A 24,241-nucleotide genomic window follows, 5' to 3' on the forward strand; every position below is an offset into this window, starting at 1 on the left:
AAATGAGCTAGTCCAAAGAAGCTTCTTTAAAAGTTAGAATTGATCTGTGTGAGAGTTTTTAATTACAGTTTAATTTCAGAGCAGAACAGCAAGAGGTGTTTGCAGGCTTTTTCAATGGTGTTTCGAATATACGCGATTTCACATAAACTCGTGGTGCCTTGGAACATAACCCCCATGTAAATTGGGAGTTGCCTGCATTTATTCCAAATAATTTATAAAATTTACAAAGGACTTATGTAGTCCAAAGCACTTTAGTTCTTTTCATCCCAGCTATCTTTTCCATGATCCAAGTTGTACCCAGATCTACTCCAAACCAGAATTGCTTTACTATTAATTTAAATGGAGGAGATCAACTTGCACACAATTTTAGGGAAGACTGTCTACTTCCATGGGAATGGCGATTCTGACACATCCAGGAACTCCTTGTGCAAATCTGGGACCAGACATGCATGGAATTCAACTCAATGTTGAATAAGCCTTCTGCCTTTTAAAGCCGAAATACGCATGGAACTTGTCACATTAAAATAAAAATTTAAAAAAAGCAATGACAAGTGTATATCTAAATTTGTAGATAGAATTCTAACAAAAGAAACTTGAGTCTTTTTTGGAACGTATGTTTAAATGGGCATAATGCCTGAACAATTGACGTGTCATGGATTCCTTAATCGTGAAGACAAAGCAACCTTCAATTAAGATGAAGTAATTCTAAATCAAAATAGTGTAGTAGTTTAAAAAGAACTACCCACTTATTTTTAAAAGATAGTGGACAGTCCTCTTCTTTTTTGTTGGTCATTCAGAAGTGTCAGAACATAGATAAGTGATACACCAGAGAATCAGTTTCCAGTGGTCACCTCAGAACTTCCAGTTGCTGGGATTTTTGCAAAGACTTTTGCACTAGATATAGTTGGCTCCTTCCATGCTTGTCTTATCTTCTTAAGCAAGAGTGTATTCATTATCACTGAATATAGATTAGTTGTGCCTTGACTCTTATGACATCCTGAGAACACACTCGTTCTTTATAAATTTAATCATGTACAGCCACCTACAGAGAATCATGGGGTGGTATTTATCTAAGTTTCTCTGTCACTGTGTCCCGTTGCACCAGAAGCGGTTTAGTCATGAAGTGAGATGAGCGCCGCAACCCCATAGTCACCTTTGACTGGACTTAATTGTCCGGGGTCCTTTAGCTTTTTCTTGTTGTTTAGTCGTTTAGTCGTGTCCGACTCTTCGTGACCCCATGGACCAGAGCACGCCAGGCACTCCTGTCTTCCACTGCCTCCCGCAGTTTGGTCAAACTCATGCTGGTAGCTTCGAGAACACTGTCCAACCATCTCGTCCTCTGTCGTCCCCTTCTCCTTGTGCCCTCCATCTTTCCCAACATCAGGGCCTTTTCCAGGGAGTCTTCTCTTCTCATGAGGTGGCCAAAGTATTGGAGTCTCTTAGCTTTTTACCTTTACCTTATTCACAGTAGACCCACTAAAATCAACAAACATTATTAAGTTAGCTCCATTAATATCAATGTGACTACTCTAATGAAAACTTAGTCGAATGCAAGCCAAAGCATTGGAAGCAACCTCAAAAGTCACCTAGTCTCCTGCCTCTGTTTAAAAATTTCTATTGAAGGCGAGTCCATTTAAATTAAATTAAATTAAATTACACTAAATTAAAATTAAAGGTAAAGGTACCCCTGCCCGTACGGGCCAGTCTTGACAGACTCTGGGGTTGTGCGCCCATCTCACTTAAGAGGCCAGGGGCCAGCGCTGTCCGGAGACACTTCCGGGTCACGTGGCCAGCGTGACATCACTGCTCTGGCGAGCCAGAGCCGCACACGGAAACGCCGTTTACCTTCCCTCTGGTAAGCGGTCCCTATTTATCTACTTGCACCCGGGGGTGCTTTCGAACTGCTAGGTTGGCAGGCGCTGGGACCGAGCAGCGGGAGCGCACCCCGCCGCAGGGATTCCAACCGCCGACCTTTCGATCGGCAAGCCCTAGGCGCTGAGGCTTTAACCCACAGCGCCACCTGCGTCCCGTAAAAATTAAAATTATGAATCTGTAAATAAAGCCTGCTGAAAATACCGGAGCCTTTGATTTAGGAACATGATACGCTATCTTCAAAAGCAATGAGCTCATTTTGTGACTTAACCTCCACTTGCTATTAATTCAGTGGGCAATAGGGGAGAGCTGCCTATTATACCGTCTGGATTCACAGCAAAATCCTTTAGATGTTCAATAAGCCTCAGTCCTTACACACACACACATACACACACACAACTCTAAAATCAGATTTTGCCATTAAAGATTGGAATACTATAAAGTATCTAATTTTTCAAGCCATTTATCATTTTAAAGTCTGCATGAGACTCTTCTTTCCCATTTAATGGTCTACATTTTTTCTCCTCTAAGAGCCTTTTCAAATCATCTATGGAAATGTCCTTAATTTGTGGTCTCTGAGCCACCCACACTTAGCTCTCTTTCTTTTAGAAGACCTTGACCTATTAGTGGGACCCCATTTCTAAGCAAAGTAAGAAGAGAGATTTGCTTCATAACTGTTTTATTGGGAGGGGGAAACCGAAGAATTTTACTGACAATTATGTACTAAAATCTATGTCCCAGCTACCTATAATGATACTGCAGAACAAGGGGGGGAAATTACATGCCCCAGATAAAAAGGGATTGTTCTAATTCAATGGATTATATGATTGCTATAATAGCCTGACACAAACACATCATGGTACTTAGTCATCATTCTCTCCATAGCTAATTAAATTACGATTATTAAACAAAATTGGGTGAGTGCTGAAATCTCTTGGTCACACCAAATAGTGTCATAAAAAAAAACAGTTTCCATGGAAGCAATCAGTTCCAAGTTTTACATTTTTGTAGTGTAAAATCATGCAGCAACGACACCCAAGCTGGGCTCTGTTCTTCAATGGTGGTCTTCTGTATAAAAGATCTGAGCCAACAATTTCCTTATTAAGCATTTGGAAGATGCCCTTTCCCTCAATTTCCCGCGTCTCAATTTACACCACATTTTTCTTCCTTTCTTCAGCAGAGTTTCTTCAACACAGTGCCTTTTCAGAATGCAAAGTAAACTATCAACAAGCCTGGCCCGAGACATTTGGGCACCTGAGGAGAACCCCAAAAATGGTGACCCCTCTGCTTGCCAGGGAAGGAGGAGTGAGTGAAGAGCTACAACAGGAACAAGAGGGGGAATAAAGATCTACATCAGGAGCAAAGATAGAAGGAGACCAGCAGCTCATTCGATTCACCAGGAGACCGCTGTAGAGGTTGCATTGGGAGGGCAGCTGCGGAGGCGGCAGATACAGTCTCCAATGAGAACCAGCCATGGTTTCCACCAGCACAGCGGCAGCAGACAATGCATTCCTTGGAGGCCAGATCTGCTGCCCCTGAGGTTCCTGCTGCCTGACCTTGCCTCATGAGTGGGCCGACTCTGACTATTAATACTACATTTAGGGCACAAAAAGTACTGTATAACCAATCGGTGTGTGGGCAAGCAGCCAAACAAGGCGTTCCTATGTGTGTTGAGGGGTTTCCAATGCCAAGCGATGGTAACATGTCAATAGTTCTACTTTGGGCTCATGCCTGAGACGTATGAGCTGAATGTAGACACATCAAAGAAGCGTTTCAATTAAACGCGTTGTAAACTCATACAGGGAAATCCAGTTGGGAAAGACAGGACTCCACAGCGCCATCTGGTGCCATGGTGTTATATTGCATATACAACGCATATACAGTGGTACCTCGGGTTACAAACACCTCAGGTTACAAACACTTCGGGTTACAGACTCTGCTAACCCGGAAGTAGCACCTTAGGTTAAGAACTTTGCCCCAGGATGAGAACAGAAATCCCGCGGCAGCGGCGCAGCGGCAGCGGGAGGCCCCATTAGCTAAAGTGGTACCTCAGGTTAAGAATGGTTTCAGGTTAAGAACGAACCTCCAGAACGAATTAAGTTCATAGCCAGAGGTACCACTGTAAAATGCTTTTTCTTTTACCAGTCCAGCTGAGTCCCTGGTCCACTAAAATCACAGAAGAGAAAGCTGAGATTCGTTCTGTCACCTATGATATCCTTCAAGAACTCCTGCCCTAACTTTAACCTGCTTTAAACTCTTTCAGTATTTTAACTTTTGTAGGTTTTAAAAGAGGGCTGTGATTTCCCCCCTCGATTTTACTGTCTTATCTTTTGTAATCCACTTTGAGGGTTTGTTTGTTTGTTTGTTTGTTTGTTTTACAATCAAGCCATGTATAAATTTTATAAAATAAATAAAAAATAAACTGGAAGAGGATACTTTCTATCTTGCCATGCTTACAGGCAGCAGAAATTGTTGCTTACTAGCAGGGCTTCCACCGCCCCCAGCCGAAACTCAGTTCTGGCACTTCTCAGGTGGGCACCCATTGCCATGATTAGAGAACATGAGAGGTGTTCATGGTGAGTTCAAGCACCTCTTTTTCTAGAAAAATAGCACTGCTTACAAGCAACAGCTATATTGTTCACAGTCAATCATTATCTGATTGGAACTAGCCAAAAACGTAAGAGCATTAACGCAGACACAATGAGAGATGTTACAGAGGCAATTGAGACATAGGCTCTTGGGTACCATCTTGGGAGAATTCGGTTAAAACTGAAGCTCAGCCACGAACTCACTGGGGTTCCTTGCAAACCTGTTACTTTACACACCTAACGTATAGGTTCAGCATCCACATATTCCTTCAATGTAGACTGAATTCCTTTCTTTCTAGAGCTGCAGAATGGTAACCAGATATTAGGAGGAAAGGAGAATAGCTGGGTGTGACTGTAACGCATTGGCAGTGATGGGAGCCTCTACATGAATTAACCGTCTTCCTTTGTGAAGGCAACGGGCCACTTCATCATTAGTGAATCATCTAATCTCATTTCCCAAGAAAAACTCATAGGCATATTTTGTCAGATGTATTCTGTAACCTGTCTTTACATTGTTCTCTTAATAGTATATAATTTGCTACATAACCCCAAATATTTCAGTTGTGTGCTACATGGAGAAATCCCATCAGGAAAATGTGCTACTTCTGCTGGAGGCTTCTTTCAGCAAGTTGCTTGCTCCAATTTGGCCTCCACGGTAACTGCATACTTGTTGGAAACTGCTTCCTGAATGGAGTTTTTGTTCAGGATTCATTTGTTCGGGAAAAGGGAAAACACTCCATAGTAAACATATGGCATTCTCTCTGTCCATTTAATGTTTATGGGGCAAGGGCAGAGAAAAACAAGCAAGCAACTTTCTTTAAGTAGCTTCCTCCATAAAAAAACACTCCCCCCCCCCCCAAATGATCTTCCCTGCAGAACTACAAAACTGAAATATTGGATTATGCAGAGCAAATGATATAGTATTAACTGACAGGTTTCTGAAGGAAGGTAGCAAAATATGCCTAGTAACTCTTCCTGATAAGTCAAATTTCAGTGTTCCTTAATGACAGAGCAACTAATAAAGCAGAATGGCGCGTGGACGATCCAGCATAACTCTACCACTAATGCACTATTATTGTGTCAGTGACATGTTACAAAATACACCTGCATAAAAAATCACCCCAAAACTAAACATAAAACCAGTCTGGAGGGTCCCACTGCCATTGGAAAGAGCAGCTTTGAATCCAGGAGCTACATCTGCATCAATTACAGCTCTGAACTAGCATTCTGTTTTACAGTGATACCTCGGGTTAAGAACTTAATTCGTTCCGGAGGTCCGTTCTTAACCTGACACTGTTCTGAGGTACCACTTTAGCCAATGGGGCCACCGAGGCACGATTTCTGTTCTCATCCTGAAGCAAAGTTCTTAACCTAAGGTATTATTTCTGGGTTAGTGGAGTCTGTAACCTGAAGCATCTGTAACCCAAGGTACTTTATTATGTATGTGTGGAAAGGTAGCTGCAGTGGTCTCAACAATCTGTAGGGTTACAGTGTCTATTGTCTCCATGTCATGGGAGCTAACTCCTAGGGGTCTCAAGGCCCGCAATAAAATATTTGAGGGAGCTCCCGCTGCCGCAGCCGTGTTAATGGGCATTGCCATTCAAATGGTGTGTGTGCACTGCGTCATGTGATCGATTATGCGGGATGGGGCTTACCTGGGCCCCCTCAATATTTTATTCAAGTTGGCACCCCTGCTCCATGTTTACATTGTCAATGTGCGTTTTAGATCAGGTATCAGCAATGCTGTGGATTTAACAACAGCCACCAATGAAAGAACAAATACAGTGATGGAATGAATATACAAGAAAGTGCACGAAACAAAAGTATTACCAGACTGCTTTTCAAACGGACTGTTGCTGAAACAATAATATATGATACCAAAAGGGGAAATATCATCGGGTATGTGTGTACTTAGGTGATTCCACATTTCTTATTGGAATCCATGCCTGGAGGTTGTGTGTGTGTGTGTGTGTGTGTGTGTGTGTATACCGGTATAAGGTGAATAAAATATGAGTGATTTTTTAAACATAAAAAACCCAACTGCTAAAAAAGGCAACCTTGATTGTGAATTATTATGCACATGCCTGCTTAAAACCTTTATATTTATGAAAGCAATTTTATGAGGAGTGTCAGTGTTGAGCTGGTGTTTTGAATAAAAGCATAAGACAATACAGAAATGGAAAGTTCAAATATAGTCAAGGTATAATTCAGGGCAAAAAATGTTTTTAAATGCCTCCCGTGCAATTATTTTAAGCGCAGCACTTAACGTGAGCCGTGATGCCTTGTTACATAAGGTGACAGAAATTATGACTAAGCACGAGGAGAAAGACTACCCCTGCCAAAATCACAGCTGAATTATAACAACGCAAGATGAAAGTATGAGTTTGTGAATGCAATCCTAAAAAACTCTTTTAATTCAAAAGCAGAGCAACTGACTAAAGTGCAGCTCAAGTATAGTAAATGCTAGAGAGGGAAGTTGGGAGCATGTTGTTGAAGTGGCAAATTCAATGCAGCTAAAATTAGTGTAAGTTAGGGTTGGGGGAAGATGGCAGTTTTGTCTTGCGTTCTAGTTATACACTACCTGACTTGCACCTTCTTGAAACAATGTGCAAAGCACAACTATCTCTTAAAAATCTGCACTCCTATGAATTTCACCAACCAAACAGTATGTACAAAAATGCATTTATTTGCAATAAACACCCAAATATAAAGTGAAGATAGCATACAAAAATGTGTCATACTAGGGAAATTGCTTGCAAAAATGTGTATACTGGCATTGAAAAATGTGTGTGTTGGGAGAAATGTCCATTTGACCAATGCAAAGTTCAAAGTGATATTTGTCTTTAAAAGGTTCTCGTTCTTCCACTTTCACTTATGTGGATTTAGATGGTTTTCTGAGAAGCAATTTGAAAGTGAAAAGGAGCAGGAAAAGTAAAATGCCCGGTGCGGCATTTCACAATGCCAAATATGTACATTTACTGTGTAATTGCTTGTGGTATGTTTAAGGTATCACATACTCAAAATGAGCAAGTGTACTCAAAATGAGTGAGTAAAGTATTCATACAGTCCATAGCTGTCAAGTGTCCCTTATTTGGCGGGACAGTCCCTTATCCCAGCGCCATGTCCCGCTGCTGTCCCTTATTGATGAGGCTTCATTTGGCTGCTGGCTGGGCTTTCTGCCTTTGGCTCAGAGGGGCTCAGAAGTTGAACATACCTGTGCCCAGAAAATCCCTTATTTTGGCTGCTGATCCCTTATTTTCAAGGCTGCTGGTCCCTTATTTTCAAATCTGTAAGTTGACAGCTATGATACAGTCCTACTTTCAAGATTAAAGTGGTTTAAAGCACAATGTACTTTATATATCTTAAGTGTTTATATTGCTGCCATTTTGCTTTTAACAAGTATTACCAAAACAACTTGTCTCTTTTCTGTCTCGCCCAATTTCAAATGAATAATCTGGTTTTGTCCTCTCCTCCGCTGTTGCCCTCCCAAATTAAATCATTGTATTGTTTGAAATTGGCATCTGCAACCCAACGATGAAATCATGTGATATCAAATTGGAATTGCATAATCAGAAAATACTCTTGCCCTCCAGGACTTGCCATCTTCACCCCTAGGTTTTGCTCACCAGATGTCAGTAGCATCTGGCGAGCAAGACTTGCAGAAGTCACTGCCAGCAGTGAAAACATGGAATATTATGGCAACTACAGCTTGCAAATAACACTATTCATACAGCTAAAAACACAGAGCAACTAGGGGTGGGCGATAAATCAATATATCACCCAAAACCGGGTTGAAGTCAATATTGTGATTATCAGTTTCATAATTCTTGACCTGGCAAAAGATAATGAATCACACACATGCTACACAAAAATCACAGCATGGGAAAAACCATAAAGCCAGCCACTGCTTCTCTTGATTCTTGCAGACCCAGTTAACTCTGCCAGCTCTGGTCTTCCCTGCCTCATGCGGGGAGCAGCGAATCAAAAATGCAGGCGCCAGCAAAAATCACAATGCTAGAAAAACTGTGAAGCCAGCCAATGCCTGTACATAGCTCCATCCTTATTTCAGCCTCGAAAATAAGGGATCAGCAGCCAAAATAAGGGATTTTCTGGGCACAGGTATGTTCAACTTCTGAGCCCTTCCGAGCCAAAGGCAGAAAGCCCAGTCAGCAGCCAAACGAAGCCTCATCAATAAGAGACAGCAGTGGGACATGGCGCTGGGATAAGGGACTATCCCGCCAAATAAGGGACACTTGACAGCTATGGCTGGTGATATATTGTGATGCTGAAAACCAGGTATCACCCAGCCCTAATAGCAACCATTTTCAACATGGAGATAGGGAAGAACAGTACGCCATACATTGGAAGGTACCATTTTTCACGCCAACCTAAAGGACAATAAGCTTCTCAGGATGCAAAAGTATGCACCTCGACTGACAGCTAGTACAATGAAGCTATCACCATCCTCATTTGTCCCTTGCTTTTGCCTCTAATTTCTGTTTCCAAAAAATATCTTCAGTGTTTCATCCCTATTGCATTAAAAGCATACAAAATGAGGGTGGGTGATGCCAGACTCTTCTAGACCTAGAGAGTGGCAATCTGTATGGAGTGGGTTTGAATTCAAGGATGGAAACAAGAAGGGAAGCATAATTTTGTGCCATTATTTTTTAACTTTGGCACACACTTCACTGTAAATTCAAGTATGTAAATATGGTTGGCCTCATATATCATAACTCACTGCAACTCCAGACATGACAGTGGCATGCTGCAGTCATGGAGGAATTTTAAACGGCAGTCAAGCCCAAACTAAACTGAAGTACTATGCTTAATGCATAACTATATTATAACTCTGCTTAATGAACGTGACAAAAAGGGTGGATCTTCTTGGGTTAGTAAACGATGCTGAATATTACTCTGCATTAAAAGTGACACATTGTTTTACTCAAACTTAGCAGAACTATGCAAGCGGATCAGCACAACTATTAATTGTTATTATTCACTCCTTGCAGACTTTTATCACCAAGAGACCTAAATAAAGGCTAGTGATTGTTCTACAAACACCAAAAGGCATGATCAGTAGATGCTATATTTACAAACTGTTTGAAAAACAACCCGTGCTTTATCTACATTTTAAAAATTGTATGTTTAAATTAATTGCATTGTAAATACAGTCGTAGCTTGGAAGTCAAACAGCTTAGTTCCCAAACGTTTTGGCTCCCGAACATCGCAAACCCAAAAATGAGTGTTCCAGTTTGCAAACTATTTATGGAAACTGAACGACCGACACAGCTTCCACGGCTTCCAATTGGCTGCAGGAGCTTCGTGCAGCCAATCAGGAGCCACATTTTGGTTTTTGAACATTTTGGAAGTCAAACAGACCTCTGGAACAGATTCCATTTTAACTTCCAAGGTACGACTATGTCACACAGTATATAGATTTTGCATCCCAGTCAGATGGGCTGGGTAACAATAATAATAATATTGAAGCGGATGTCCCTATTTTCATCAGAGAAATGTTGGGCGGGTATGAGCTTAGTCATATACAGTGGTACCTCGGATTAAGTACTTAATTTGTTCCGGAGGTCCATACTTAACCTGAAACTGTTCTTAACCTGAAGCACCACTTTAGCTAATGGGGCCTCCTGCTGCCGCCGCGCCGCCGGAGCACGATTTCTGTTCCTACCCTGAAGCAAAGTTCTTAACCTGAAGCACTATTTCTGGGTTAGCGGAGTCTGTAACCTGAAGCGTACGTAACCTGAAGCGTATGTAACCCAAGGTACCACTGTATACCAGTGCAAGGGTTAGGGGACAAGCAGCAGGTCCCAGATTCAATTTCTGACATTCCTAGTTTAAAGGATCAGTTAGTAGGTGATGGGAAACACCTTGGCCTCGAACCCTGGAGAGCTGCTGCCATTCAGAGCCCTGAGCTATATGAACAAACAGGCAGGCCTGGTTTAAAGCAGGTTTCCATGTTCCTATGCTCCTTGCCCAGCTTACAGGAGAGCGAGATGTGCCTTCCCTGAGACCCCAGAGCTAACTATTTTCTGGTTCCCATTCAGTTCTTGTACCCTCTCAGTTCTAGTACTCATTTTTTTAAAAAAACATTATCAGAAGTGAATGAGCTCTTAAACATGAAATAATAGTGTTCTACTTAAACTAAGGGACGCAGGTGGCGCTGTGGGTTAAAGCCTCAGCGCCTAGGGCTTGCCGATCGAAAGGTCGGTGGTTCGAATCCCTGCGGCGGGGTGCGTTCCCGCTGCTCGGTCCCAGCGCCTGCCAACCTAGCAGTTCGAAATCACCTCCGGGTGCAAGTAGATAAATAGGGACCGCTTACCAGCGGGAAGGTAAACGGCGTTTCCGTGTGCGGCTCTGGCTCTGGCCAGAGCAGCGATGTCACGCTGGCCACGTGACCCAGAAGTGTCTCCGGACAGCGCTGGCCCCTGGCCTCTTAAGTGAGATGGGCGCACAACCCCAGAGTCTGTCAAGACTGGCCCGTACGGGCAGGGGTACCTTTACCTTTTTACTTAAACTAAGTTTGGCTCAGGCAAGAGAAGTAATTAACACTGGTTTCTACTGTGCTTTCATAAGTACTTTCACATTTAGTTCTTCAACACGGCCTAGGGGAATCTGAAAGAAGATGGATTCGAAACACTGGAAAAAGAGGAAGAAATTCCTGCTACTGTCCACAATGAAGAATATTATTAATTTCGTCTTACTGTTGCTAGTAATAACATTGAGGTGAATCTTAATGTTCGCCAAAATTAAAAGATTAAGTTAAGCTACTGGACAATTTCCAGATCCACATTTTTAAAACCAGCAGATCCAGAACCTCCTGCATGCTCTGGGCACAGAGGAAAATCCCCATTCACTTCAATGGAGGAGGCAGCCAGCACCATGAGTTTCTGGGGTTACCCTCTCCACCACAGGGAAGAAGGGGAAAAAAATTATATAGTCTGAAACACTAGGCTGCAATCCAGCAAACCACACACATATCCAGACCCCATGACCTAAATAGTCATTTCGCAAATATAACATGGAAAAATCTGTCTGCACTTGTGGGAGTCCCTTGCTAGATTGTGACTAATGGCTGCAGTCACAACTAACACTCTCTCTCGCGCGCTCTCTCTCTCTCTCTCTCTCTCTCTATTTCAACTGTGTTCAAACAAGCAGTTTGAATATTTCCAGTCACTGTAAAGTGATGCTATCCACTCATATGGTCTATTCTGTTCTTAGTAAGCCACACCAATCCACACAGCACATGGTATCACAAGTCCATAGCATAACCTATTTAGAACTTCAAACAACCTTTCTAATGCTGTGTGCGAGCATTAAAAAGAAAATGCAGGCTCACAATGTTTACTGCAACAGGTAACCAGTCTTACCAATATTTTAAAATACATTTGAAATGTTTTGTTTTTTTAAAATCAGTTGTTGTTAAATCAGTTGTTGTATTACAGGGAACTAGGCAGAGGGCCTTCTCGGTAGTGGCACCTGCCCTGTGGAATGCCCTTCCATCAGATGTCAAGGAAATAAACTATCTGACTTTTAGAAGATATCTGAAGGCGGCCTGTTTAGGGAAGTTTTTAATGTTTGATGTTGTACAGTGGTACCTCGGGTTAAGTACTTAATTAGTTCCGGAGGTCCGTTCTTAACCTGAAACTGTTCTTAACCTGAAGCACCACTTTAGCTAATGGGGCCTCCCGCTGCTGCCGTGCCGCCAGAGCACAATTTCTGTTCTCCTCCTGAAGCAAAGTTCTTAACCCGAGGTAATATTTCTGGGTTAGCGGAGTCTGTAACCTGAAGTGTATGTAACCTAAAGCGTACGTAACCTGAGGTACCACTGTATTGTATTTTTAATATTTTGTTGGAAGCCGCCCAGAGTGGCTGGGGAAACCTAGCCAGATGGGCGGGGTATAAATAATAAATTTATGTTGTTGTTGTTGTTGTTAGAATTTGTATATCTCCATTCATCGTGTATCTCAGGGCGGTTCACAACACAGAATGACATTATAAAAAACACAAAATATTTAATAAAAATACGAACAAAAACGTATACCTATAATTCCTTCTCCCACAACCCACTTGAAAAAGGGCACGTCAATCAGCCCAAGGCCTGGTTGAAGAGAAATGTTTTCGCCGATACTCCTTTCTAAAGCAGAGGTCTAATAATATAACTGCATCGGCAACAGTAAAAATCGTTTCAAAGCCACACAATATTCTCCGCTCTCTCAGCTTGTTTTCACACCTTTCATTACCTCTATCAGTCGGAGTGAAAAAATGAGTCAGCACAGCAGGATACAGGTAAGCGGAAGGCTGGTCTTCCCTGTAAAGTTGATGATGCAGCCTGCAACATGTGGGGACTGCAGCTGTATTCGGTCCCTGCCTCTCAGCAGCGGCTGAAGGGTAATGAACTCCCTCTTCCTTCTGAGGGAGTCACTTTTTTCGGGCTCAGCACCAACCACCAACTACTGCCACAGGTCACATGCTTCCCTGGCCAAGCTGTGAACTCTGAACCAGCACTAATTTCTGAAAATTAACTTCTGGTGCTCGATATCTGCCTGTCCTGCGATGAAATTAAGCAGTGACGCTTGCTCTGTTGATCTAGGTGTGGAGGAAAACTCATCACACGTATCAAGCTGGAGTGTATTTTTAACGTTGTTAAAAATCATCCTGGTGGGAATTTAATATTTAGATTCTACCTATCGAGTTCTCGAAAGAGCAGGGGTTTGGAAATTCAAGCAAGATGTCAGAAACACATATGATGTCATTAATGCGTCCAGAATTTCCCGGACAAAAGCCAGGATTTTGACTTTCTGAAATATGGCAACCCAGCTCATTAATATCAAATTTATATCAAGGGTCAACCTAAGCAACCCTTAGGTACATTCCTGGTTGCAACTTCGATTTGCTCCCAGGTGTTTCTAAGCTTCTTCAGGAAGAGGGGTGGATATAATTTATGATGATGATGATGTGATGTAAAGCTTCACTCATTCCTCTGCAGTCCTTCTGTGTACTTGACGTAGATTTATTTTATCTTTCTACAGTTGAATTCACATACAGTCAAACCTCGGTTGCCAAACGCCTCCGTTTTGGAACGTTTCGACTCCCGAACGCTGAAAACCTGGAAGTTTTCCAGTTTCCAAACGCTTTTCGGAAGCCGAACACCCGACACAGCTTCCGCTTGAGTGCAGGAAGCTCTTGCAGCCAATCAGAAGCCACGCCTCGGTTGTCGAACATTTCGGAAGCTGAACGGGCTTCCGGAACCAATTATGTTCAACAACCAAGGTTTGACTCTATAGCGGTAGCTCGGTTTAAGAACAGTTTACAAACTCCACACAACCAGAAAAAGTGTCCCAGTTTGAGAACTCTACCTCAGTCTAAGAACGGAATCGGAACGATGGAAGGGCACTGGTGGCGGGAGGCCTCACTAGGGAAAGCGTGCCTCGGTTTAAGAACGGATTCGGTTTAAGAACGGACTTCTGGAACGGATTAAGTTCATAAACTAAAATACCACTGTATTGCCTTAATTACTCTTAATTATCAGTTACATTCCTCAAGAGTGGCTTGGAAGAATTAAAACCACAAGTTCATAATAAAATAAAATACAAAGCAAGCAGTATAAGATAAAAATGGAGACAGGCTCGACAGACAAAAATAAGAATCGACAGATAAAACTACCCAGTAAGGCCGAAGCCTGTCAGAATAAAGGAGCGCTGGTCTTGAAACTGAGGGTGGCAAGAAGGCAAATAACCCACGATGTGTTATTTGGGAAACTAATAATGTGTTATGTGGGGAAACTCAGCCAGATGGGCGGGGTATAAATAAATTATTATTATTATTATTATTATTATTATTATTATTATTATTATTATTATTATTTGACGGATGTGCTTGATGCCTGCCTGATGGTTTAGACCACAGCGCCACCCGTGTCCCTATAGTATAGGAATACTATGTTGGTGTTACTGTATGCATGTGAGCTGAATGTGGGAATAGTAAGAACAAGGTAAGAATTTATTTGTGTGCCTGTATGCATGAGAGAGGGGGAGGGGGAATTGGTAACGAACACTGTAATTGTTACAAATAAACAAACAAATAAATAAAATACATCTGCGAATTTTTGTGCATCTGTTCTTGGAAATCGACATTTACCCCCTTCAGCAATAAGCGTTTAAGAAGTAATCATAGTGGACTTCAGAGGCAATCACCTTCATATGTTTTCAATGTCTGAAGGAAACAGTTTATACAAGCCTAAGTGCGCATACTTAAACATTCTCTCAAGAGTTACGTGCAGACAAGCGGAAAACAAAATTTGGAGCAGCACGAAGCATAACTCATTATGTAAAGTAATGAGATACAGTTTGTTACATGTTTGATTACCCAAGACTTTTTATAATAAACACATTTATTTTTATTTTTAGCTTGCATCACTGGCAAATATGGTAGCCTGCAAGATTTACTATGTGGCCTGGAGCCTGAATGCACTGCAGTGGTGTTTATTTCAATGTCTACACAAGAGAAGTGGAAAATGGAACATGTACATTGGCTTTTAAGGAGGGCTCTCTGGGGAAGACCAAATAGGAAAGCTCTGCAAAGGAGTGTTCCAAGTACTAATTTTAAGAAAGCAAATCTCTGTCTGCTTTTCACAGGAGCATACAGTCTTCTTCAGTCTATTTCAGATTGCGTACTAGGAGACTGCCATCACTTTAAAAATGACCAGGACTTTGTCAATATGAAGATGTGCAATTTTGGACAAGCTTACCTAAAATACAGCTACCTATAGTTCCTTGCAATATACAGCTTCAGGGGACAACTGCATAAGACTCAGGATGGATAAAAATCAATGATTCTTTTTTTTAAAAAAATCATTTTTTATTTAAATTGGATTTTTGATTTTTTATTGGATTTTTAAAATAAAATGCTTTCGGAGGAAAAAAATAATTCTCATGATAGTTTTCTATTTAAGTTACATTTTGTCCAAAGGCTATTCATCAGGAAATAAGGATTTGTTTTAAGTTTTCAAAGTGTGCTGAAACTCAGACTAAGATTTGTTTTAAAAAATTGTTTAACCACATCAGTTAGCAAACATGGATACATATGCTATGTTTTTGTTTTAGTTAAATAAATTGTTTAAATTGTTATTAAGGAAATGATTGTTTTTCTCCTTCCAATAAAGTACAACAGAAAAGTCCAAATAGAAACAGTTAACTTATTAAACTTCACAATAATTACATAATTATCTGTCTATGTATTTCTGATAGTATAACCAAATCAGTAATTTCTGATATAACTGTAAAAACTACTCTGACTAGTAATGGAAATCATGATTGAAATCGATTTGATTTAAATCAAATCCACACTGGTAAGTCTAGAGTGAGGATTCTCAAACCTTGGGAGGCCCAAATGCAGGCATAGGCAAACTTGGCCCTCCAGATGTTTTAGGACTACAACTCCCATCATCCCTAGCTAACAGGACCAATGGTCAGGGATGATGGGAGTTGTAGTCCCAAAACAACTGGAGGGCCAAGTTTGCCTATGCCTGCCCAAACACAACCCTCAAGACCTTGCTATATTGTCATCTAACTACAACCTTCTCCCTGAATTACGCCTCTCCCCAGGCTCTACTTCACACCCTCCTTGGGTATTTTTCCCTTCCCGGAATTGGGACAACGCCTATTGCTTGCCTCGATGGAAACAGGTGTAGAAACCTCTCGACTTTTGCGTGGCTGAAAATTTGCTTACGATGCAAATATGAAAGTCACTTATATTTCCTCTGCCCACTTTTGCCTCAGACCACTCCTTCCATGGGCATGAAGTTCCCAAAAGGTGGTCCATGATGGAACACAGCCCTCAGGCTGATGAGCGGTCCCCCATCACCCTATCATACATTAGTTTTTTCATGGCGTGAAACCAGAGGCTGGAAAACATTGGCCTAACTAATTTTGTTTTCAAATAAGGCCTCTGTCACCCAAAACAGAGCAAAAGAAAATTAAGCTTGGTATCTCAAATGTTGTTAGATGGGCCTTTAAAAATAAATTGCCAGTACCAATAAGAGTGGGGGAAGGGAGAATCTTGCCTAAAGCTGTTTGGCGAGGTCAAATAATGGATAGTGAAATCCAGTGGCCACAGCATAGGACCAGATGAGCACAATTTTGTCCCTGATGGGCTGAATGGGTGGCCTTGGCCAAGGTACCGTCTCTCTGCCTCAATTTTCTACCTCGCGTATTTGAAAACTACATGGAACCACCACTGAGGAGGGTGGGTCACCTGTGAAAATTAACAGAATCAAACCAGTATGTAAATAACTCAATATATAAAGATTAGCATTTGTCACTGTGATCAGGAAACCTTGGGATGGTGTGCCTGGAGTTATACTAACTAAACAGTGCATAACACAGCAATTTGGGCAGAATTAGGCACTTTTCAGTAAACAACTCCTATCTTGATTTTCCCATGCAGCAACGCAGCTAAGTAATATTATTGTTATTTGTGTAAGATCATGTAAGAGCTGGTGTGGTAGCATTTACAAACTGAGGAACTTTTGCCTGCTTAGGCCAGGGATCAATTCCCCATTCAGTCAATAAAAACACTATACATCCTATTATTGCCATTCCTTTACAAATCAAGAAAACTTCCAGTACATGCAACTCGGATAAAATGCTCATTTGCATCACACCTCTACAAAATATCAGAAACAAGAAGCTGGGGCTTCCAGTGTTAAGAAATATCTGCAACCCACCAAGTTCCTTGTCCTTTGCCATCATTTCTAGCCTCTACTACATCTCCACTCGCTGAAGCCAATGTCTTGTGTCTTCATTCCTTTTCTCTGTAAACCACTAAAATGTTCAAAGTTTGCAATCCCATCTCCTTTTCCCCAATGGAATCAACATAGCACAACATCAGTATCTTTTGATTCAGCCAGTGAAGAATGCAAAGTGGTGAGGATGTCCACATGGGGAGGGGAGCTAGCAAGAAATATTTGATGTCAACCATGATGCATGAAGTTCACATCAATACACATCAAATGACAGCTGCTAAATACAGGCTACTCCGGAATATGCCCATAAGAATCAATGGAACAGTTAAGGAATAAATAGACTGCAGACTAAAAGGACAAAACAAAGTTGGAGATGAAGATCTCCGGCCAGATACTAGTGGAAAGGCCATCATACCACAAAAACCATGACTGAAACTGGCTCTCAGTAACTCTGACCAAGTAGACTCCAAATGCTGCACAAACTATGGAGACTCAACTATATTTTTCCCAACATCTTTCCCAGACTGTATTTGAGGAGGCCTCTTGCCAGGAAGTTGACGGCCTGATCTCCAAAATCTTCTAACCACAGGATCAGACCTACCCTGAGGAATCTTGTTTTGCTGTGGTCCATTAAATACTTGCTTTGTGGCTAAATAAAAGACACAGTGTCTGATGTTGCCAGTCAGACACCTTTAAGTCCCAAGTAAAAGTTTTAAAAAGTGTGTTTAACACACCGTATATTATCACAGTCATTTCCTCTTCCTGGTATCGATTCTGAACCCAACGCGTCTGACTTTAAGACCATGCCTTGATCAGTGAAATGATTCCAATGACTATGGATGAAATTACAACGTTTTTTTCCAAAGAATTTATATACCGATAAAAGAACTGTTAGCAGTATCTTTTATTTTAATACACACCCACATACACATCCCGAAGGAATGATGGAGAATGTTCAATGTTATCTTTGTGGGCTATTGGGAGACCCACACTGGAATTTAAGCGTAAATATATCCAGTTAAAACGATAAACAAAGCTGCCCCCCAACATATCTTGCCATATATTTGTTTAACTCATCATGATCTGATCATCTAAACATTGGTTCCCAATTAGGTAAGTATGTGGGCCCCCTGTTTTTACAAACGCGAAGCTGTGGACTGCCTACTTTATAAAATTTTGATATCTCTATGGTAGTTTTTGTTATGTGGATTTCAGTCTACAAATCAAACTTATGCCCCTTTGATTCCAATATTCTATTAACTAGATGCAGGGCAACGGTTTCACTGCAAGATACTCAGAAAGGCATATCTCCCCTTCGGACTCCACCTCATTTAAGTCATTGTTTCATCGCAAGGAACTATAGTTTTTCGAGTTAGAGATTTCTTAGCATAGTATTGACAGCACCCACAGCAAGTGACATTACTCTGGGGAAAATCATAATTAAAGTGGTATAAAGCTGATATAAGTATGGTAACATCAATATATCCAAAGATATACCAGTGGGACTTATTGCGAGCTTAAAATGATAGGCCCTATCAACATTGCAAGCATTATACCGTATTTACTCGAATCTAATGCTCACCATTTTGGGCCAAATTAAGTTGCAAAAATAAAGGTATGCATTAGATTCAATGGCACATTTACATTCACCAGCAAATTCTTTTTTTGGTTTCAAGGTTCTGAAAACTTAGGTGCACATTAGATTTGATGGCACATTAGACTCAAGTAAATACGGTATCAGTTTTATACCACTTTAACTGTCATGGTTTTTCCCCAAGGAACCCTGAAAATGGTGGTTTGGTGAGCATGCTAAGATTCTTCTCAAAATTCCTAGCTGTTCTAAGTTTGCAGTGTAGGCATTCAGATGAAGTAAATGTTTGCTGCTAAAGCCAATGACATTTATACATTAAAGGGGTGGAAATTACACCCCACCTTTTCCTTCCGAAAGGAGTTAGTCAAAGCGGTTAACATGGGAAAAACAAACAGAAAAATAAGCTGTCATTAAAATGATTAGCATAATCAACCGAAAACAAAAGCAGCATCAAAAATGGTCCAGAAAGCCAAAGTTAAGAGTAGATAAATTAGATTAAACTTTGCAACAACAGACAGAATCAAAGGTTTGCTTAAAGAGAAATGTCTTCAAACACCAGCTGAATACAACTAGAGGTGAAGATCATTGGGCAGAAGATTCCTAACCACTAGACCGGCTGGCTAGAGGGACTGAGGACTGTGTTGAGGTGCCTGCTCACCAGCGAAGAAGAGTTCCACCGGCAGAGTGAACACCTCCACCACAGAGGGCCCTGCTGTACCCACAAAAAAGTTTTGTAGGCTTAGCTCAAGAGCTGCCTGTGTTTCCTGTTGGCCGGAGCTGGTGTCACACCCAAGAACGTGGTGTTCCATTGCTGGAGTTGGGACAGATGTAGCCTTCAATCTGCTGGTTCCGTGGTTTCATCATTCTCCCTGATCAGAGCTAGCATAATCCCACCCCGCATTGAAACCAATGGTGAAAACCTGGAGGAAGGTAAGGTTCAGGAGTGAAGCAATGTGTCTCTCCACCTTCTGCCCCAGGTAGCACAAATACTGGGCTCATCTTATGTTCTTCTGCAACCAGGATGTTCAAGGTGGAGGAAGACCCACCGACTTGCACCAATCAGCCCCACTTAAGAATTTACTCTATGCTTTTGGGACACTGCCATGGGGGGAGGGGAAGGATTTTCGTACACTGCCACCAACGATGCCTCCAAAGGCAGCGGCACGTTCAGGAAGGATGAAGCAGCAAATTTTAAAGGCCAGGTGGATCCACACAGGAGAAACAGAAAGCCCTTCAGGACACCTGGTCCAAGCTGGTTAGGGCCTTAAGTAACTGGTGACGTACTAGCCAGGGAAGAAAGTGTCCTTGAGCCTGTCTCGAGTCCTTTCCCTCACCCCTGAATTACTCACCGGCTGCACAGCATATCTGAGAAAGGTGGGACTCAAAGTATCTGAGGAGGAGTGCCTTTCGAGAAGAGGCCCTTGCTTCTTAGAAAGCAAGCAGCAGCTAGACAGATCTTATCAGGAGAATGATTCATCGCAGATGGCCCAACTTCTGCAGCCACCAACAAGAAAAGCATCGGATGGCGGCTGTCATGAACTTGGTATTGCTACTGCTTCTGTGCTATTTGTAATCAAGAGTCAGAACAAGGATGGGGAAACATTGCCACACTACAGGTCCCATCTCCCCTGAGCATTCTGTTGGGGCTGATGGAAGCTGAGGTTCCTCAGTCTCTGGTGGGACCATAGGTTACCCATCCTTGGGCAGGCTCCTCCCAAACTGAATTAATTTTGGCTAGCAGCTATCTCTCCATCTAACCCAGGGTGATCCAACCTTCCATACCAAGCAGGCCGCAATAGTACTTCGACACAGAACCTGTGGGCAGCCCACTGCCTTGTTGCATGGCGTGAGATTGTGGGGCCAAAATTTAACACACACTGCCAGCCCTCGCTGCCCTGCCAAGGAGCTAAGGAAGTGTGAGGCTCTGTGGTGGTCATGTGGGGTGGTAAAAGCTTTCTGGGAAATGATATATAATGAGCTGAAAAAAATGTTTAAGATAGCTTTTGTTAAAAAACCAAAGGCTTTATAGGTGTGGAGCTACCAGAAGAAAATAAACAACTGTTTATGTAGGCAGTGACAGCAGCAAGGATGCTTCTTGCCCAGAGATGGAAAGAAGAAGTACAGACCAGAGAAGGGTGGCAGAACAAGCTGATGGAATATGCAGAAATGGCAAGATTGGCGGGAAAGATCAGAAATCAGGAAGACCAAGTATTCTTAAAGGACTGGAACAACTTTCTAACATATTTGAGAGACCACTGTAAACAGCTGAAATCATTGGCAGGAATACAACAACACTTGTAAAGTAACGTGGATTTTGGATACTATGATTATATAATAGATAGATTACAGTAAAAGATGCAGGAATAAAACTTAGAATTTGAACCCATGGAGGGAAGGAAGGAGATCTCAAGGTTCAAAAGAACCCCATTTCTAATGTTTGAAAATGTTATGTTTGTGGTGTACAACTTTTAGGTAAAACTAATAAAAACTTATTTTTTAAAAAAAGTTGAATAAATTATACCAGAAACTTCAAGCACCGACTAGGTTTTCGGAAGGAGGCTGCAGGCCTAACTAGGACCCTGTCCAAGCCTCACGCCTCCTTCCCAAAGCCCAGCACCTCACTTACCTGGCTTTGGGAAGGCAGCACAAGGGCTGTGGAGGTGGGCATCAAATGTTGCCGAGGGCCACCAAAAAAAGGCCTTGAGGGCTGTGTGCATGTTGAACCGCCATGATACCCTATCTCGCTGTTTTCTTTTGAGACTGAAATATTTATTTCTTCCATTTATATCCTGTCTTTCCTCATAAGAGCACAAGGCAATGCGGAGTGTTCCCCCTCCCCTCTTACGTCCTAACAACAACCCTCCGAGGTAGCTTAGACTGAGAGAAAATGGCGGCGCCAACCTCACCCAATGAGCTTCATGGCTGAAGAGGTTCCCTGGGTGGGCCCCAGGTCTTCAAACTACAGTTTCTTTATTACAATGTTGGCTAACCTGAGGTGAAGGGGGGGGGGTAAATGTAATAAAGAAGAAATGGATTATTTTATTGATATTCATAAGATGCCCGGGGGGGGGACCTTCTTGAAAGGTGAGTTATAAACATTCATAACTAATAATAAATAAACTGTGAACATTTCTGAGCCTGCTTTTCCCTAAGATGCACTTTTTAAACTGAATATTTTTTTCCTGTTTTTGTCTTGTATTTTTATGCTGCGAACTGCCATCAGATCTATGGATGAAGGGTGCTTAACAAATATAATAATAATAATAATTACTAATAATAGATTTGGGTTTCCCCCTACTTCTTTTTTAAAACTTGTTAATTAGTGCAAACTTTTTTTTTTTTTTTTTTTTGTACAGCATTTCTTCTTGTTTATTTGGCACTGCTGCAGAAATAAATCTTGCATAGGGATGCCTTTTCCAAAGGAGGCAATTCTGAAGCGCAGCAACTGACAAGCACGAAAAGGGCGCCACCCACCTTCCGCAGGGAGGCGTCTCTCTCGCCCCCACCACCCCGAAGCCGCCCAGCAGGCAGCGCAGCCGGGGTCCCCGCACTCCAGCCCGCGTCTCCGCGCGCCTCTCCCTCCAGGATCCGCGCTCACACAACTTACTCATCATGGAAACTTCCACCCGCTCCGTGCATCGCGCCCGCACCAACTATGCCAGAGACGTTTCTTTTAAAAAACACAGATTTTTGTCAACAACTGAGCATACGCCGCGCGGAGCCGTCAAGCCCTTAATAATAATAATAATAATAATAAAACGAGGAGGAGGGAGGGAAATGTATTTTTAATTGCAAAAAATAAATAATCCAAAAGCCCTGTGATGAAATATTCTGCTCCATCCAACGAACGCCAGTCTGGAAAACCCCGTTCGGCTGCTTGAAGGGGGGGGGTCGGATTTAAACGCACACACATATACATATATATGTATATATCTATGTACACACACATTCTGCAGCTACCCCCCCCCCATCTTTCCAATGATAAAGACTAAAATGCAGAGAGATCGAGGCTCCCCTTCCTCGGTAAACAATCGCAAGGCGTTGCGTGGGAAGCGCGACCGCGGAAAACCTTCGGGGAAAGGGGGAAAAAAAGACAACAGCACAACCCACCCGGGCGAGAGCGATGCGCTTCAGACGATCGAAGCCAAGCGGGTGCTAAAAATACCCAACATCTGGCAGCGCGGCCAAGTCCAGCTGTGAACTCCTGCCCCAGAAGTCCGGGTCAGGAGGGGATCCGTCGGGTGGATCCCCCCCCCTCCTCCTCAAACAACAACTCCGGATTGCCTTGGTAAAAGGAAAAAAGGGGGAAAGCCCGGGCACTCACTCACCGCGAGCAAATCCGTCGCGGGTCTCCTCTCGCCTGCGCGTCCTGCCCCGGCTGGGGCTCCTGCCCGTCGAGGGCGCGCTGCTGCCTGACGCCGCCGATGGGGGAAGTCCTGCCGCCTCCTCGGCCCGGGGCTCCTTCTCCCCACCTGAGTCCGTCCAGCCCCACTGCCTTCCCCAGCCGGTTTGTCTGTCTCGGCGCTGGTGACCTGGTTTCCCCCTCTCTCCACGCGCCCCACCGGGAGCCGGAGGCGCGGCGGCGGCGGCGGCGAGGAGGAGGAGGAGGAGGAGGAGGAGGACTCAGCTCCCGTCCGCCCGCCCCACGATCGCCTCGCCGGGGGTGGGGAGGCAGGCGACGCCCGCGCGCAACGGGGGGAAACGGGCGCAGCCAGCCAGGCGCGCAGGGCGCAGCCAGCCAAGCGCGCGTCACGCGTGGATCTGCCCCTGGGGACGCGCAGCAGGCCAGCCCGCGGGGAAACCGGCCTCTTGGGCTAAGCCAGGGCTGCCCACCTTTAGGAGCGGGGAGAATCGGCACCCCCGGGGGTCATCTAGACCAACCCCAGGTCGCTTATCCAATCGGAAACGGGCGGCTTTAATTGCTGCGCCAGGAGCCCCGGCAAGGGTCCAGCTGCCCTCACTCCTCTGGGGCTGTGTGCTTTGTATCTGCCCCCCTGGCTGGCAAAGGAAGGCGGGGAAAGATGCCTTTCCCAAGGAAGGAAGCCGGCCCAGGAATCCTGGAGGGATCCTGGGCTTGGGATCTCCCCCCCACCCCCACCCCACCACCCAGTGCCAGACTGGGCCAAGGCGAGGCTTCCCATGCGGCGCTGCTGGCGCAGCACTTCCGCAACTCTCCCAAGGGAACCTGGGCCGCTCTCCAGAGGGAAGGTTTATACTGTATTGCGCCTTTTAAAAATTTATTTAATGCAATAAGACGAATCTCCCACGCACGCCCCGGGAAATTTGGGAGGGGTGGGGCAGGGTGGGGCAAGAGCTTAGATGCAAGTCCTTATCTATTTCTTATTATGGGATTTTTAGCAAACGACAAAAAATAATCTGCCGGCAAAGTAGATCGCACCTATGACATAAGCGGCTCCCAGAAATTTCGCAGGA

The 24,241-nt window shown here is 43.3% G+C and overlaps 1 protein-coding gene across 6 annotated transcripts in view; it reads right to left on the bottom strand.

The window, feature by feature from the left end:
• Positions 1-24,241, bottom strand: part of THRB (thyroid hormone receptor beta) — a 188,657-nt gene that overhangs the window by 142,482 nt on the left and 21,934 nt on the right. For 2 of the 6 annotated variants that reach the window (XR_013831984.1, XM_079947402.1), the window contains exon 1: positions 23,137-23,404. The exons of 1 other annotated variant lie outside the window; for it this stretch is intronic. The gene's annotated coding sequence lies outside the window, so the exon portion shown is untranslated. Of the gene's footprint in view, positions 1-12,715; positions 12,874-23,136; positions 23,408-24,241 lie in introns of those variants that run through there. 3 more of the 6 variants (XM_079947406.1, XM_079947405.1, XM_079947404.1) reach the window with 3 other exon arrangements.

The sequence above is a fragment of the Podarcis cretensis genome (genome assembly GCF_951804945.1).
Source record: "Podarcis cretensis genome assembly, chromosome: 12".
NCBI classification, from domain to species: domain Eukaryota; kingdom Metazoa; phylum Chordata; class Lepidosauria; order Squamata; family Lacertidae; genus Podarcis; species Podarcis cretensis.